The following is a 19,338-nucleotide window of genomic DNA, read 5'->3' on the forward strand; positions in this document are numbered from 1 at the left end:
GCCCCGCTATTGTTATTTTACTGCTGCTCTTTAATTATTTGTTATTTTTGTCTCTTACTTTTTTTTTTCAGGTATTTTCTTAACTGCATTGTTGGTTAATGGCTTGTAAGTAAGCATTTCACTGTACGGTCTACACCTGTTGTATTCGGCTCAGGTGACAAATACAATTTGATTTGATTTGAAAATGTGCAGTTTTGTCACACAACACAATACCACAGGTGTCTCAAGTTTTGAGGGAGCATGCAATTGGCATGCTGACTGCAGGAATGTCCACCAGTGCTGTTGCCAGAAAATGTCATGTTCATTTCTGTACCATAAGCCACCTCCAACGTCATTTTAGAGAATTTGGCAGTACGTTCAACTGACCTCACAACCGCAGACACATGTAACCACACCAGCCCAGGACCTCCACATCCAGCTTCTTCACCTGTGGGATCATCTGAAACCAGTCACTCGGATAGCTGATGAAACTGAGGAGTACTTCTGTCTGTAATAAAGCCCTTTTGTGGGAAAATCTCATTCTGATTGGCTGGGCCTGGCTCCCAAGTGGGTGGGCCTATGCCTTCCCAGGCACACCCATGGCTTGGCCCATGCCCAGTCATGTCAAATCCGTAGATTTATAATTTATTTGAATGTATTAATTTCCTCATATGAACTGTAAGTCAGTAAAATTGTTGCATTTATATTTTTGTTCAGTGTTGAATACAGAGTACAAGGGCTATTCAACATTCATCTGCAAAATCTGTAAAGTCTAGCGGGACTCCTTGAACTATATCAATATTCACAGAAGGTCATATCGGGTGGAACTTGAGTTAAAATATTGATATTGAAAAAGTATTTTCTAACAGCCCAAAGTTTACACTGAAATGTCTGTGGTTTGACCAGCAGCAGTTTCATACTGTGTTGTTTTGCTACTCTATTTCAATGAAGAAATTATTCCGAAAAGTCTGAGAACATAAAGTCAGAGCTGTTGTTTTTCCATTATATTTTATTAAACAAATTGTGACCAAGTTTTTCTGTGGAACATGTTGAGGGAGGTTACTCCAGCACACCAGACAAATGTTTAGTTTCCCCCTCAAACATTTGAATGAATATCTATCAAAACGTTGGGATCATTACATAGAAATAAAGCTGCACATTACTTCTGATTAAATGGAAGATGGACAAATTCACAGTCACCTCACTACCACTTAATCAAAAGTTGTCTTGCAGCCTAGTTCTCTTTAAGACCCCATGGCCACTGAGCCAGAATAATTAGGTCATTATAATGTTTCGAAAAGTATTATTCCTCTGAATGTGAGAGAATCTAGTGCTCCGTCTATGACTGATCTCAGCCTGTGCTGTTAAAATAGCCTGTTCTGACTAGGAACCATTAAATGATCTGACATTGTAAGATAAAGCTCCCCGTGACCTCTGCTTCTCTCTCTTTCGTTTAGATAATGATCTGAACTGATGTGATGTCCATGGCGCCCAGCAGTTTGTCATAGCATCACCATTTTCATTTGAATTACTTTGTATTGTTCAAAAACATGTATTCAATCCACAGAAATACATACAGTGGTAAAACTGTATGTGTGCGGACTTCCACACCCATTTGCCTCTGCCCTCCTAGTCCTCATACAAACCTTCCCCAATAACCATAGTAGTAATGCAGTACAGTAGCTCTGAGACAGTTCTCACAGACAACATACATGTCCTTACAGTGCCAATCAGCAGTTGAAACAATAAATCATTCTCCTGCCACTGTTTCGGTAAAAGGCTGAGGGATGGGGCTGGAGAAATGTAAGCATTCAAATTCATAGATATTAGCTATGGATGCAAGGACTGACCTTCTATGATATCAAAATTATACTTTAACATTTGGTTTTTACATAAAAGACTGGGGAAACACCAGCAAATCAGCTACAAGTGATTTTCATTTTGGAAATCTGTTTCAAAGTATTCCCACGCATAATAGATATATATATACTGTATGTGATCGTATACAAATGTACATTTTAGTCATGAAGCAGACGCTATTATTCAGAGTGACTTACAGTTAGTACATTCATTTTAAGATAGCTAGGTGGCACAACCACATATCACAGTCATATTAAGTATATTTTTCCTCAATAAAGTAGCTACAGTATCAGTAAAGTCAGTGCTAGTTCGTGCCCCCTGACATTCCGCTCAAGAAACATTCATCCCGCGGCTGAAACTAGTCGATGATCCCTGCTATAGTGTTTGTTTACATTTACTTTGTTTACAAACATTGGAGTAAAACAAACTTATATTTTTGGTTCTGATGGGGTATGACAGTTGAACTAAGCGAATGAGGCATTCACAAGTACATTTTTCAATAATCAATGGGTACATATTATTCATTTATTAGTCCAAAAATGGAGGCAGTAACTGCAGATTGCCCCTTTAACACTCCAGGGAGGGTTAAATACATCACACCAGCTCAGTAGGAAATGTAATGGGCCCCAGGTTACTATGTCAGTTTGGGTTGATGGTGTACTGTACTGAATATAACCCCTTTTGATTAGAGATTAGCTGACAGTGACTCCTCTTTGATTTGACTCCTCGTGAGGGTCAGTTCTGTTCTTAACATAACATTTGGCATGAGCAAAAATGTTTCCAAACTGCCTACGAGGGAATTAGAGACCTCATAAATGTCAATGGTATGTTGTTGTCTGTTTGTGTCTGTGTCTGATAGGGCACTACCGGAGCTCTGAGACATGAATGACCTTCCTTTGTCTCTCTCACCCTGTGGAACATCAGACCCTCACCACGCTGGCTCACATGTGGGTACTTAGGGTCTGTGTGTGTATGTCTGTGTGATATATATATATATATATATATATATGTGTATGTATGTATGCATGTATGTGTGTATATGTATATGTATGTATATATATATATATATATATATATGTATATATATGTATGTATCAAGTGCTGAGATGTGTTAATCGGTATTGAGTGCCTGCTGGGTGATTTCATTGTCAAGCCCAGACCCTGATGACTGTGTTGCCATGGTACCTGAACAACAGCAGCAGCATCTGAACATCTGTTTATCTGTTTGCCACAGGGATCAACATTTCATCTTTATTTTCTTTTACAATTTCTTGCTATAGATGTGAAAATTTTGACAATGCCATAGAAAATATATTGCACAATGCATTTCTGTATCTCTGAAAGTTTCTCCTTGTTTGATCAACATTTCAAAGATGGTGTTTCGGTCGTCCTCGTCCAAGGATGTATCATAAACATGCAACATTTTACACTTCTATCCAGTTTATAAGAACACAGACGACTCAATCCTCACTGCCAACACGTCAATACACTCATTAGTTGACATATGAATATGTTTTGAAGAGGCGAGGCAAGTAAAGGCTGACAAACATACTAGTCTTATCTCGAATATGTTCTTTGATGAATGCTAACCCTTGACTTGGACCATAGATCACCGCACAGGGGAGGAGGGTTAGGCATATCACTGTGATACATTATGTACATCCAATGCTCTAATATCCTATGAAACCTGTGTAGTTTGTGTGTTTCGAAAATCTGGTCTCTCTCCAAGAGTGATGGCATCCCCTGCTTCCTGTGTAATGGATTGTCCCACTGAGCGATGAGAACCATGATTGCCTGCGCAGACCAAATGGGACCAGGGGGGATTACTCTGACAACTTGATGTAGGTGTACCTCACCCCCCACAGACAGCAGGACTCTATATCTATAAAGTTAGAAAGCTGTCTCGCTTTTTTCCATATATTTTCAATGTCTGGGAGGTGACAGCATGCTGATGAAAGAAATAACAGCACCACTTGTCTGATTCCCTATAGGCTCTAAGTTTCAACAGCTGCTCTGCTTAGAAAACACAGGGAGAGGAAATGTATCAAGAGCAGGCTAGGCAGTTGAACAGAATGGACACACCGTAACCGTGATCCTTGGGTCTTGAAAGAACAACAGACAGGTAAGAAAAAGGTGCTATCTAGAACCAAAAAGGGTTATTTGGCTGTATCCATAGGAGAACCCTTTGAAGAACCCCTTTTGGTTCCAGATAGAACCCTTTCCGCAGAATGTAATACATGGAACCCAAAATAGTTGTAAGTGTAACCAAAAAGGGTTCTCTTATGGGGACAGCCACAGAAGCCTTTTTTCTAAGTGTGTATACATTGTGACATACAGGTGCTACGTATATGTCCTGAGGTATGGTCATGTAAAGTATTGAGTTGTCAGATTTCAGATGTGTCACCTCTACAGTTATACTCCAGAACAGATGACAAATTAAAGTTTGATCAAATGTTTGCCCTTATCCACCTTACTCCCTGAAGACCAGAAGTACTTCCACATTCTTTTTAAAGACCGGAGGGATTTTCATCAATGTTTTATATCTCCTCACGTTTAAACCTGCCTGCATATGTCTACATGTCAAAGGTAAACAGACTAAAGCTCACACAGCAGGTGCTTGATATGCAAGGACGGTCCATGTCATGAATCAAGTAAGTATTTTTTAAACCTCCTGTTTTGGGCTCGATGTATCAATGTGTTGTTCATACATTCATACATGCATATTCTATGAGCAGAATTACTGTCTTAACCTCAATTAGCCACGAAATCCCTAGTTTGAAGGTGACTGTTTTCTGGCCATTTAGAATAGTGCGAGCTTGGACCACGTGTGCCAGCCCTTTAGCAATTTGAGTTCCAGTCAATGAGGTTCAGCCCCTTGCCATTTGAGTGACAGCTAGCAAGAGGCCTGCCCAGCATTATCCAATGAAGTTGCAGGGTGGCCCAACGGCTCAGTGGACACAGCAGAGAGAGCAAGAGATGGAGATAGCGATGACGTGGTGCACCTATCTGCACATATATGAGGTAGTATGCAATTTTCCGGGACCATTTTTGGCTTGTGAGCGCTACTTTCATAGCTACTAGCTAAAAAGTATATTTAAAATGTTAAAGAGCTCCTATTACAAGATTATAGACAGTCCTTTTATCTCTCATCAAGTTTTCAATGACCTAGGTTTCAAAGCCGCTAATGCTCACGTTGATCTAGAAGAAAGATTTATTCCATTCGACAAGCATCCTTATAGGATGATTTAAAGTATGTGGAATTGAATGTTGAGGCTGAGTGACTGAACAAGATTTGATTGGGTGAAGCCAGATTCTGAATGAGGCTCAACAGTAGGCCCCGGGTCTTTCATAACAGCATGGTTACCTCACAACTGCTGTTGGTCACCATGGAGAACCTATACAGCACATTTATGATCAAATTTATTTACAAAGAAAACACGGCTCTCTGACTAGCCCTAGATGGATGCTTCCCTATAGGCCTACATTTTTATTTCTTGGAAAAACAAATAAACATGGAGATGACCCTAGGATACCGTAAACAACACCTACTTACGTCTGTCTTTCAGTTTGAAGTGGGGATCATGATCCACCCCAGAGCCCTGAAGAGGCTCAGTCTACAACATGTTTTGTAACCACACTAGAAAACATTGGATAATGTTGATTGCAGGGACTCCCAAGAATCACAGCAGGGCAGGCAAAGCTGGGCATTAGAGAGTGTTTTTCTCCTCCAGGCCTCATGACCAGTTTCTACATAACGTCCACTGCTTATATCCCTTGATGCTCTGTTATGAAATACCTGGTTCTACCAGGTCACGGTGGACTTACTCCATGTTCCTTCCCTGCTAGATATAACCTCAGGGAAAGAGCCTGGCAGGATATATGAAGGCATATGCATACTGCTATGGCACATTTAATGTGGAGAGCTATTGGAGGTCAGATCATTAGCATGCTAGTTTGACCCAAACAACTTTAGGGAGTAAGGTCCAAACAGTACCATCCGAGAATCAAAATAATACATATGTCTATATACACTGAGTGTAGAAAACATTAAGAACATCTGCTCTTTCCATGACATTGACTGACCAGGTGAATCCAGGTGAAATCTATGATCACTTATTAAGGTCCCTGATTAAATTCACTTCAATCAGTCTAGGTTAAGGGGAGGAGACAGGTTAAAGAAGGAGTTTTAAACATTGAGACAGTTGAGACATGAATTGGGTATGTGTGCCATTCAGAGGGTGAATGGGCAAGACAAAAGATTGAAGTGCCTTTGAACGAGGGTATGGTAGTAGGTTTCAGGCACGGTTTGTGTCAAGAACTGCAACGTTGCTGGGTTTTTCACAGTTTCTTAATATTTTGTACACTCAGTGTATAGTTCTGCTTTAGAGGCTACCAAGATCGATGGACTAGGCTTGAATACACAAACATGGTTATCATATTTTATATTCCACATGAGCCCTCATGGCCATGTATCTGTTAGTAAGGGTAATATTTATGTATTTATTCATAGCTATATAATGCCTTGTATAAAATGTAATAATTGGCAGGGAATATAGTTTCACTGTAAAAACACATTCTAATCAAAGCTCTATCTGGTCAACTAGAAGAGGATGGATTAGATTCACCTGCAAATGGCTGCTTCCTCTCAAGGTTTTTTCCTACATAAAGAGGTTTTCTTTGCCACCTTCCTTGCCTTTGCTTGGACTTGGAAAATATCAATTGGAAACATGGGACAACCGTGTTTTGTAATCAAGGGTTAGTTCTGTCCTACTACTTTCTACTCTTGTCACTTTCTCTCCCTCTGGTGTTGCACCATTGGGTTTGAGGGCAATGTTACCAGGATATTGTATTCATACTTTAAATACTTTTATCTAGATATATATAAATGATAAGCTTAACAAATAATCACTTGAGGGTTTAGTTGTGTAACAATGCAATGCACAGGCTAGAGTAAAAACGATTCCTGGATCTGACATTTAGCTGTAGGGTATTGATTTTGCCAGCACTCTATAATCTACACTGGGTCACAGCATGGCCTAAGAGTGACCCACTTAGTGTTTATTGACCCTGGTCATGTGATAGGGAATCTGTGATGATTCATGTCTGACTCTGCTCAACAGTCAATGAGTTCAGCCTTACTTAATGAGCTTTCACCTGCAGCGTCTTGTGTGACTGCCTGCCTGCTGCCTACTGTGTGTGCGCACACACACACACACACACACACACACACACACACACACACACACACACACACACACACACACACACACACACACACACACACACACGGTCAGCATGATCTGGTTGAGGTCTGGACTGGAAGCACTGAACTAAATTGCTAATACACTGAAGTGCATTATGGTCCCAGTGCATTGTCCACACATAATGAACTGATCTTTGTTTGGATTCCGAGGCACATCCCCTGATACTGTTTGACTGTCTAATGTGGCGAAATAATGAACCGTGTTGTAGTGATGTCAGCCACTTGCTTGTGTCAATGGGTTGCTATTGCCACACACTGTGTTATCAGCAGTAGCCCGTTGGCTTGGTTGGGACATTATGACCACACAGATTGTAGATGTATTGTTGTACACTCATGTAGCCTTTTTCTGAATGGATCTAAAGTAGGGACAAAACTGAAAAAAAAGACTTTCCTCCGTGTGAATAAGGTACTGTAGTTACTTGAACTTATCCCCTGAGTGCGGTTTACTGATTTAGATTGAATAACAAGAAATGTGATTTATGATTTATTTCTTTGCCATACTGCAGGAATGTCATCCTTTTGTGAAGAACCTTGGCAGACTCAATCAAGAGTTTAAGGGATTATCCCCTCAGGTGTCATACGTACAGCACGAGGGCCACCCATGCTGTACGCAAACTGTATACACACATGACTGTAAGGGGCTTTGGATAAAAGCGTCTGCTAAATGGCATAATATTAGTTGTAATGTTCCGTCTATCATGTCTCTTGCCCCCACTTATACAGCTCAAGTATATAAATAATTTGACTGCATCCGTTTGATAGCGGCCCAGCTGCACTCGTCACAGCCACTCAGCCAGATGGCTCAGCTAGACGCTGTCAGAAAAAAACTCAATTAGGGCAGAGGAGCTGGATTTGGCCATGAGAGCATCACATGTGTCACTTAACCATCATAACACAAGGGGAATTAGATGGTGTGTCATTTCAACGTGGTCACTAATACTGTAACATGCTCATAAAAGCTTCCCACCACAAGCACATTGGCCAGACATATTGTGTTGTGTGTGATTGAGAGGGTGGAGGATGTCCATGAATCTGAAGTGGTTTAACCTGTAGATGTAGAAGCTCATGGAATTCCCGACGTGTTTATGATTTTCAACACAGAGGAACAAAGCACGTGGTTTGACCTTAGCTCTCTGCAATATAGACCTAGCTGTATGACCTGTGTGGGTTATGAGGCTTTGTGAAGATCAGTATGTTGACAGAGGTCAGGGCCTCTGACCTACATATTCAGCTCTGTTATGGAAAGAAAGATGCACATGTGTTGCTTAATCAGGGCCTTTAACAGGTATATGCTCTTAACCGTCACCTTATGTTCCTGTTTTTGACATCCACTATCCTCAAGGATCAGTATCCACTGTATGGTTGTCACGACTTCCGCCGAAGTTGGCTCCTCTCCTTGTTCGGGCGGCGTTCGGCGGTCGACTTCACCAGCTTTCTAGCCATCGCCGCTCCATTTTTCATTGATCCATTTGTTTTGTCTTGTTTTGCACACCTGGTTTGCATTTCCCAACCACACTGCATGTATTTATTCCTCTGTTCCCCCTCATGTCTTTGTGTAATATTGTTTGTGTTTACGTGTCATGTTTGACACGCCAGACTGGTGTTCGTTTATTCCGTGTTTTGTCAAGAGGTATGTTTATTTGTGTCACATTCTGACTTTTTATTTCCTTTGTTTTGTCATTATTTAGTATGGTCAGGGCGTGAGTTGGGGTGGGCAGTCTGTTTGTTTTTCTATGATTTTGGGATTTCTATGTTTCGGCCTAGTATGGTTCTCAATCAGAGGCAGGTGTCATTAGTTGTCTCTGATTGAGAATCATACTTCGGTAGCCTGGGTTTCACTGTTTGTTTGTGGGTGTTTGTTTCCGTGTCTGTTTTTTTCACCACATGGTACTGTTCCGGTTTTTGTTCGTTTCACATTTATTGTTTTTGTATCAGTTGTGTTCATGTTGAGTATTTCTTATTAAAAGAACCATGAACACTTACCACGCCGCATATTGGTCCTCCGATCCTTCTCGCCTCTCCTCTTTGTGAAGAAGAGGAGGAAAACTTTTACAATTTGTTTGAACATAATTATTATGACTGTTTGCACGTTTTTAACTTTTGCCAATTGGCTGGAGGTTTTGACGCAGTGGCGTCCGTCTGTTGGTTTCTTCTGCCTCAATAAAGTGTGCGCCTGTTCACAACTCTCTGCTCTCCTGCACCTGACTCCGCTACCAGTACGCACACCATTGACAGAGATGTATGTATTTAAGACCTGCTTTTAGGCAATGAAACTCATCTCAACCAAGAGCTTAATTACAGGGGAGATGGATGCTGTTCATCCATGATGCATAATGTAGCCAGGGCACAGCTAAGAGAGATTGATGATTATCACAAAAAAACTTATGATAGATTTAGTGCTGTTGTTGTGAGCAATACAGTGTTTCATGCATTGTGAGGGCTGTTTTTGGGCTGTTTTTGCAGCTAGAGGATGTCACCCTCTGATGTGAGATGATGTTAAGTTGCAGCTAAGTGTTCTAGGCAAGATTTTCTCTTTATTAACCTCTGCCCTTAGATTTGAAGCTTACATTGTGCACATAACCATGCAGGACTCTTATCCTTCAAATCCCTCACGCCCAAAGCCTGGAAAGCCTAGTGTTGTGTACATCAACATGCTGTTATTTGGAATTTAATGACGTTTGCTCATTTAAATAAGGTCTTCGTTGCCGTTTATTGTTGGGCACGTAGCCAGGTTCCTGAGGAGCCATTCACAATGCCCTCCATCCCACAATGAAAGACACGGCTGGCTCTGAGTGATAAGAATGTGCTAAAGACATTGGAGACATAGAGAGGGGAGAACGCTTATATACCGGGGTGGAGGGGATACATTTGTTAGCTTCTTCAGACAGACTTCTCGTTTCAGCAGTAGGCTTTCCAAATGGTAAATTTTTCTCACGATTGTGTTTAGAAATTTGCGAAAGGCAAACAGCCACAACCAACCAAAGAAACATAATCCATAGATTACAGTTCCCATTCAAGGCAGGACTGGCAGCCATTGCTAGTGAACCCATGAGTTTAACAGTCACATTGCGAGGGTTCGAGGTTCCAAAACCCTTCTATGGATTATATGTCTATGGCCACAACAAGGGGCGTTATGCACCCATTATTTTAGAGGGGGCACAAAGTCTGTGGGGATGGATGGGGGTGGTCCGCAGGGGGGCTGATCCCCCCTCCCCCCTCCAGAAGATAGATCATTTAGCATTTTTCAAACAACTGTAACAGCTTTTTCCTGTAAACTACAACCATAATCATTATGCCCAATTCTATGTAAATAAATATGTATATTTTTCTGCGTAGGTTATCTAAGCATACCTTTTTAACCTGTTCAATTGTAATTTTAGTTGATGAACATTGATTATTTGAGAACGTATTTTCCTTAGTAGTTTAGTACAACTGCAACACTGGTGTAGAGTATCATTACCCTAAATATGCTTCTATGCATTTTTGCTGGGTAAAAGATTAAATCTGGGTAAAAGATTGAAAGGAATGTGAGTCTTACTTAGTAATTGCTTGCTTTTCTAAAGTCTAGCAAACCTTGCCAGAAGGAATGCCAGCTAAGATAGTTAGACAAGCAACTCTGACTTGATTGATAGCCTGAAATTGTTTGGTAGCTAGTTATTTAAGAGGCTGGGAGATCGGGAACAGATCTAGCTGGCTAGCTAAAGCCAACTTCATAAGATTGCCAGGAGGCTATTATTACAGAGAAACAACAAAACGTTTTTGTTTTATCTTTCATCAAGAAGGAATCAATAGGCTACATAGCTTGATCAAATTCAGGTTGGAGTGAAAAGCTACAGGACGGAAGCTCTCCAGGAACTAAAAATGAAACTCTGAAATGTCTTGAGTCAATAAGTATTTAACCCCATTGTTATGGCAAGCCTAAATAACTTCAGGAGTAAAAATGTGCTTTTCCCATAAGAGTCTAAGCCCTGTCTAAGAGGGGGTTCTACTAAGCTATATGGAATTGTTTAAGATATTTTACCTATTTGATTTAGGTTTTTAAGACCCCTTGAAGTATAAACAAAAATTCTATATTATTATTATTGATGAAAAAGTATTTTTGGCCTTACTGCTATTAGCCCATTCAAACACATTGAATAACAGATTCACTACATGGAACAACAGATAGTCCCCCCAAAAACAAGTCACATAATAAGTTGCATTGACTCACTCTGTGTGCAATAGTTGTCACGTCCTGACCTTAGTTTCTTTTTTATGTCTCTATTTTAGTTGGGGTGGGCATTCTATGTTTTGTATTTCTAGTTTTGGCCTGGTATGGTTCCCAATCAGAGGCAGCTGTCAATCGTTGTCTCTGATTGAGAACCATACTTAGGCAGCCTGTTTTCCCACTATGGGTTGTGGGTAGTTATTTTCTGTTTAGTGTTTTTGTTGCACCTTACAGAACTGTTTTGTTTTTGTCGTGGTTTCTCCTTTGTTATTTTTGTGTTTGGTTTAATAAATATAACATGAACACTAACCACGCTGTGCATTGGTCCGATCCAACCTATTCCTCATCAGAAGAGGAAGACAATCGTTACAATAGTGTTTAACATGATTTTTGAATGACTACCTCATCTCTGAAATGGAATAGAGCTAAGCACAGGCAAAATCGTAGAAAACCTGGTTCAGTTTACTTTCCACCAGACACTGGGAGATTAATTCACCTTTCAGCAGGACAATAACCTAAAACACAAGGCCAAATTAACACTGGAGTTGCTTACCATGAAGACAGTGAATGTTTCCTGAGTGGCCGGGTTACAGTTTTGACTTAAATCTGCTTGAAAATCTATGGCAAGAACTGGAAATGGTTGTCGAGCGATGATCAACAGCCAATTTGACAGAGCTTGAAGAATTTTTATAAGAATAACGGGCAAATGTTGCACAATCCAGGTTGGTGTGAAAAGCTTTTAGAGACTTACCCAGAAACATTCACAGCTGTAATCACTGCTAAAGGTGATTCTGACATGTATTGACTCAGGGGGTTGAGTACTTATCGAATCAAGATATAACTGTACATGTACTACCACTTCAGAAGCCTTTGTCAAATTATTGACAGTGTGATGAAGTGAGTGAGTGAGGATTTATTGAGCTCTCAGCAGGATTTAGCGTTGAATGCCTGGAAGACTGATACGAAGCACTTAGCAGGATCCACGGGGAGCTCAGCTTAGCCGACACTGACGCCTTTTCAGCACCAGCTAGCCTCCATGGAAGAGAGAACTAAGAGCTACAGGTAGTAACGAGTCAACACATACCATCTCAAAACGAAAGGATTAGGAGTCCCATGTAGATGATTCAGCGATAAAATCAAGCCAGTATGAAATAAAAGGTCCAGAGCAGGTGAATGGCAGAAATACACAGGAGAACTAGAGGGAACAGATTGTAGACTTAATTACCACAATCACTTCGACTCCCACTAAGCGTTGTTGAACTCTATATTTAAGTCAACAAGCAAAACCATGGCAGCTACAGTAAGTGATTGAAAATGAGTTTTCCTCCCTTTTCTAGCAAACATAATTGGACTATGGCATTTGATGTATCTCAGGTGCCAAGACAACAAGCCATTGTCTGCTTCTCAACCTCATACAGAATGGCTAAATGAGTCTGTTAATGGTTAGCCATAGATTGGGGTTGTGCACTCATAGATTGGAGTGCTGTCTTTTTGTGCAGGAGTGTATGGCTACCGGGAGAAATATAATCGTGATGCGTGTATGGTGATGTGCTCTTCCAATAGTAAAACAGGCGTGTTTCTCAGAATTGCCTTGGCGGATGGATGGAAAGAGAAATGTCTTTCTGAGAAGTCATCTCCTTGGCATGTGAGACAGATGAGTGGGAGGGTAGTGGGCTCCCGAGTGTCGCAGCGGTCTAAGGCACTGCATCTCAGTGCTAGAGGCATCACAACAGACCCTGGTTAGATTCCAGGCTGTATCACAACCGGCCGTGATTGGGAGTCCCATAGGATGGCGTACAATTGGTCCAGCGCCGTCCGGGTTAGGCCGTAATTGTAAATAAGAATTTTACTTGCCAAGTTAAATAAAATAAATAAATGGGGGCTGATAGGGGATGAAGATGGTTGAGCCTGTGTGTTTGGGTTAATGTTTTCTTGTGTGCCCTGTCAGGATGGTCAGAAGCACACTGTAGGTCATCCCCACCTCCAAACATGAGGCCTGCCAACAAGGAAATTCAATTTAAAGTCAATTTGAAGAGGTGGGCTGAAGCTCTGAGACAAATAACTGTAGAAACTCTTTGTAAGGGGTTTTACAGTGCAGGGTCCTAAATTGTGTAGTTGATTGTTTTTCAAAAATAATACAATGGTTTGCTTTTGTGTGTGACTTGTAATATCTAAGTGGTGCTCTCTACTTGAATCTGCGTGCCTCCACCCATTCCCTCAATCCCCATAGTTATCTTTACTGGCATTGTGGACAGAGTGGCAGCCTTGGCCAGTCTACTGAACCTTATAGTGTCAGCTTATTAGATGGTGATTAATGACTCACACAGCAGCCAAAGGACACACTGTGCGAGTCCAAGCTAATGATAGGACATTTGCTCCAGCAGTACAATAAAGCACTACTTATTAATACAGCCTGAGACCACTATAGATGGTTTGCTCCAGCAGTACAATACAGCCTGAGACCACTATAGGTGGTTTGCTCCAGCAGTACAATACAGCCTGAGACCACTATAGATGGTTTGCTCCAGCAGTACAATACAGCCTGAGACCACTATAGATGGTTTGCTCCAGCAGTACAATAGCCTGAGACCACTATAGATGGTTTGAGACCACTATAGATGGTTTGCTCCAGCAGTACAATACAGCCTGAGACCACTATAGATGGTTTGCTCTATAGATGGTTTGCAGTACAATACAGCCTGAGACCACTATAGATGGTTTGCTCCAGCACAATACAGCCTGAGACCACTATAGATGGTTTGCTCCAGCAGTACAATACAGCCTGAGACCACTATAGATGGTTTGCTCCAGCAGTACAATACAGCCTGAGACCACTATAGATGGTTTGCTCCAGCAGTACAATACAGCCTGAGACCACTATAGATGGTTTGCTCCAGCAGTACAATACAGCCTGAGACCACTATAGATGGTTTGCTCCAGCAGTACAATACAGCCTGAGACCACTATAGATGGTTTGCTCCAGCAGTACAATACAGCCTGAGACCACTATAGATGGTTTGCTCCAGCAGTACAATACAGCCTGAGACCACTATAGATGGTTTGCTCCAGCAGATGGACCACTATAGATGGTTTGCTCCAGCAGTCCAATACAGCCTGAGACCACTATAGATGGTTCTGACTTGGAATAACTTTCTATAGATTCACATGTTGGTGATGGTGTGACCACTATAGATGGTTTGCTCCTGCAGTGCATATAGATGGTTTGCTCCAGTATGTCAGACCATTTTCATACAGTATCACATGGCTGAGCTGCCTGGCATGCAGAGACTACTGTGTGGGCGCACCCACTTCGCCTGCTATTTCCAGCTCCCTAACCTGGCGTGTCGTGTCTGTGTGCGACTGACAGCAGAGTAGACAGCACAGTAAAACTTTTAAAGGGTTATACAAATAGGCAGTTCATTTCTGTGTATGTCAGACATGGTGACAGGATAAAGTGACAAAGGCGGCAGTTGAAATCAGTGAGGTGCCACAATTTCTGGGGGTTCTTGCTTTGGAATTATGTTGAATTGTTCTTATATCACGATATACAACAATAAACAAAGTTCAAATCTAGAGACTCCGAGATCATGGATTGAGTGCTTTTGAAGTGACAGGTTGGTGTTAAATCTATAGCCTACCTCCGCTGCGCTGTATCAGCACAATGGACAGTGCCCTACCCACGAAAGCAAGGCTGTTTGGTAATGAATATAGGCTACAAGATACAGTAGATAGGGTCATTCACCTATAACAAACATCCTACTATAGGTGACTGCAGCCATACACACACCTGTCTAGCCAAAATAATGCAAACTAAATGCTGAAGGTAGTAGCCTAGTTATTTATGCATACCAACAAAAATACTGAATAGCACTTTGGCTTAGAATACCAACACAACTGCAAACGAATTAATGAACGAATGGGAACAGAACAAAACAGCAGTACCAAGTAGGCCTAGTAAACAAAATATCAGATGGATAAAGACAGGACACAATCTATAATTAGGCTAGTTACATTAACAGTAAACAAAATATCAGATGGATAAAGACAGGAAACATACTATAATTAGGTTAGTTACATTTAACAGTAAACTAAATATCAGATGGATAAAGACAGGACACAATCTATAATTAGGCTAGTTACATTAACAGTAAACCAACACAGTAAAGAAAAGGTGAATGGAGATCCAGGTAACCAAAACAGCCCACAGCCTATTACTGTGAGATGCAGACATGCACAGCTGTCTTGACAAACAAATATTCCTATAGGCCCGCTTCAGACATGGCGCTCAAGAGTACAGTTGTGGCCAAACGTTTTGAGAATGACACAAAAATACATTTTCACAAAGTCTGCTGCCTCAGTTTGTATGATGGCAATTTGCATATACTCCAGAATGTTATGAAGAGTGATCAGATGAATTGCTATTAATTGCAAAGACCCTATTTGCCGTGCAAATGAACTGAATCTCCAAAAAACATGCCACAGAAGGGCCAGCTGACATCATGTCAGTGATTCTCTCGTTAACACAGGTGTGAGTGTTGACGAGGACAAGGCTGGAGATCACTCTGCCATGCGAATTGAGTTTGAATAACAGACTGGAAGCTTCAAAAGGAGGGTGGTGCTTGGAATCATTGTTCTTCCTGTCAACCATGGTTACCTGCAAGGAAACACGTGCCGTCATCATTGCTTTGCACAAAAAGGGCTTCACAGGCAAGGATATTGCTGCCATTAAGATTGCACCTAAATCAACCATTTATCGGATCATCAAGAACATCAAGGAGAGTGGTTCAATTGTTGTGAAGAAGGCTTCAGGGCGCCCAAGAAAGTCTAGCAAGCGCCAGGACCGTCTCCTAAAGTTGATTCAGCTGCGGGATCAGAGCACCACCAGTACAGCGCTTGCTCAGGAATGGCAGCAGGCAGGTGTGAGTGCATCTGCACGCAGAGTGAGGCGAAGACTTCTGGAGGATGGCCTGGTGTCAAGAAGGGCAGCAAAGAAGCCACTTCTCTCCAGGTAAAACATCAGGGACAGACTGATATTCTGCAAAAGGTACAAGGATTGTACTGCTGAGGACTGGGGTAAAGTCATTTTCTCTGATGAATCCCCTTTCTGATGGTTTGGGGCATCCAGAAAAAAGCTTGTCTGGAGAAGACAAGGTGAGCGTTACCATCAGTCCTGTGTCATGCCAATAGTAAAGCATCCTGAGACCATTCATGTGTGGGGTTGCTTCTCAGCCAAGGGAGTGAGCTCACTCACAATTTTGCCTAAGAACACAGCCATGAATAAAGAATGGTACCAACATATCCTCCGAGAGCAACTTCTCCCAACCATCCAGGAACAGTTTGGTGATGAACAATGTTTTTTCCAGCATGATGGGGCACCTTGCCATAAGGCAAAAGTGATAACTAAGTGGCTTGGTGAACAAAACATTGATATTTTGGGTCCATTGCCAGGAAACTCCCCAGACCTTAATCCCATTGAGAACTTGTAGTCAATCCACAAGAGGTGGATGGACAAACAAAACCCCACTAATTCTGACAAACTCCAAGCATTGATTATGCAAGAATGGGCTGCCATCAGTCAGGATGTGGCCCAGAAGTTAATTGACAGCATGCCAGGGCGGATTGCAGAGGTCTTGGAAAAAGAAGGGTCAACACTGCAAATATTGACTCTTTGCATCTTTCTTCATGTAATTGTCAATAAAAGCCCTTGACACGTATGAAATGCTTGTAATTATACTTCAGTATTCCATAGTAACATCTGACAAAAATATCTAAAGACACTGAAGCAGCAAACTATGTGGAAATAGATATTTGTGTCATTCTCAAAACTTTTGGCCACGACTGTACGGAGGCGCATCACGTTATTCACACGTAGTTTTTCACTCTTTCGAACCAGTTGCTATTTTATGGAAACCCTAGGGTAGGAAAAGTAGTCATACCTAACCACCCCAGTGGCTTTCCATAGCTCTCCCCCCTACACACACTGCGGCTTGCTCTGTCCATTCAACTGTAAACTTGGCCCCACCCTTATAAATCAGTGATGATACAGATTTGGCGACAACATGACACTCAGTCATTTGAACTTTTTAGTTATTTTTATATAGAGACATGAAACTAAAACTAAGGTGACACAAGTAACCGGGCACTCTGTGTGTGTGTGTGCACAGGTGTGTGATTGTGTTTTTCCCCAATGTTATGTACACACCACCAAAAACGTGATATATTGTGTAATGACAAGGACAGTGGGCTGAGTTTTGCGGTGGACCATAGCTCTAAACAACAGTACTAATATCCACTGGAGTTTTGTTGACTACTTGTAGAAATTAACTTTTTCATAAACCCCAGTTTTCATTGTGGGGTTCTGATTGTGGCTGCCGCTGCCCCCAATACAGTACCGCCGAAGAAGTTAATGTGTGGCTGTTAAGTACGCTGCAATCAATCAGTTTGTCTGTGCCTGTTCAATTACAGAATAATAATGTAAATCAGTGTGCACTGGGGAAAGACTGAATAGAGCATTATACAACAACGGCAGACTTGATGAGGCCACTCCAGTCATGGAGTAATAAGGGATCATTTCAGCAGGACAATAATCCATAGGGCACATCTCCTGCTTTTCTACCCCACTTCTCATTTTGGTCTGCAACAAACCACAAGTCTTCTGGTACTGTATATCTCTCTACCCAGGTAGTGTCTCTGTTAGAGATTGCAAGATGGAGAAACATCAGCACACACGTAACTGATCCTGAGGAACATAATGTCTTTTTTTCCTCCATCGGCTAATTAGTGTGCATTTAGAGAGAAAGAAACACCTGCTAATCACCTGTAAGAAACAAAAAACAGAGAGAGAGAGAGAGTCCAGCCTGCTGCCTCTTTGCAGTGTGAGGCATCGGCAGCTTCACTTCACCATGGCAACAGGCTTCCCATCCAACAGCTGCCTGTATCCAGGAGGGCAGAAAGCATCGCCCCAGTCCAGCTCTTATCTTAGGCCAAGTGATTCAGACCTCACAGATAGACCATCCTCAGAGAAACCCACAAAACCCCAAGGTCCTCCATTCTAACCCACAAGAATTCCCTCTATTTACCTTATGTCAAGAGGTGGAGATCCAAATGAACTTTCCCAAACCCAGCTAGACTTAGATAATCCCTTAAAAACCAGTCCTATCAAAGCCTCTCTTTTTCCAGCCTTCAGCAGGACTGGTTTATTTGGATTGGCTGATTCTCATCAGATAGCTCTCTTTGTTATGGTCATTAATGTGGGGAAGCTTTATCTCTTCTATAATAATTGAATAAAGCCAAAGCATTAAAAGACAAGTCTGTGTAGCAAACAGATGTTGTTGTTGAAACGATGAGAGCTGAAGAACACAATAGTTTCCGTTAAATAGCAGAACACTGCAAGTCATTGAACTAATAAAACATACACAACAGGAACTTTCCCTCATTAGCTAATTTAAAAGAAGAGAGTAGGGGCACAATGAATGATCTACCATATTTTCATTCTAAACTTTTCTTTTCACACGAACACTTATAAACTACATATGAAATACATGTGTAAATATACAGAGAAGCTTTGGTGTGTGCAGTGAATATTCTACATTATGTAGTGTGTGTGTTCTGCATTCTGTGTTCCTATACATGTGACAAATATGTACAAGGAAGCATATCATGTATCCCTCAACCACACACCAATTACTTGCAATTACTTCCATATTCCCAGCCAGTGACGCGCATTGGTTTGTAGCTAGCCATTGCTGCCAACACACTGTCATTGACACTGACCCAACTCCAGCCATTTTAATAATGGGAATTGATGGGAATTATGTAAATATATCACTAGCCACTTTAAACAATGCTACCTTATATAATGTTACTTACCCTACATTATTCATCTCATATGCATATGTATATACTGTACTCTACATCATCGACTGCATCCTTATGTAACACATGTATCACTAGCCACTTTAACTATGCCACTTTGTTTACTTTGTCTACACACTCATCTCATATGTATATACTGTACTCGATACCATCT

At 41.4% G+C, this 19,338-nt stretch overlaps 1 long non-coding RNA gene across 1 annotated transcript; it reads left to right on the plus strand.

Annotated features, from left to right (window-relative positions):
* The first annotated feature begins 2,291 nt into the window (after positions 1-2,291).
* On the plus strand, positions 2,292-9,370 carry LOC118365588 (uncharacterized). Its single transcript, XR_008088694.1, has 3 exons — positions 2,292-2,786; positions 3,535-3,680; positions 3,831-9,370. It is a non-coding gene; the product is annotated as an uncharacterized LOC118365588 (long non-coding RNA).
* Positions 9,371-19,338: the final 9,968 nt, after the last annotated feature.

Source organism: Oncorhynchus keta, chromosome 32 (genome assembly GCF_023373465.1).
Source record: "Oncorhynchus keta strain PuntledgeMale-10-30-2019 chromosome 32, Oket_V2, whole genome shotgun sequence".
Classification (NCBI taxonomy): domain Eukaryota; kingdom Metazoa; phylum Chordata; class Actinopteri; order Salmoniformes; family Salmonidae; genus Oncorhynchus; species Oncorhynchus keta.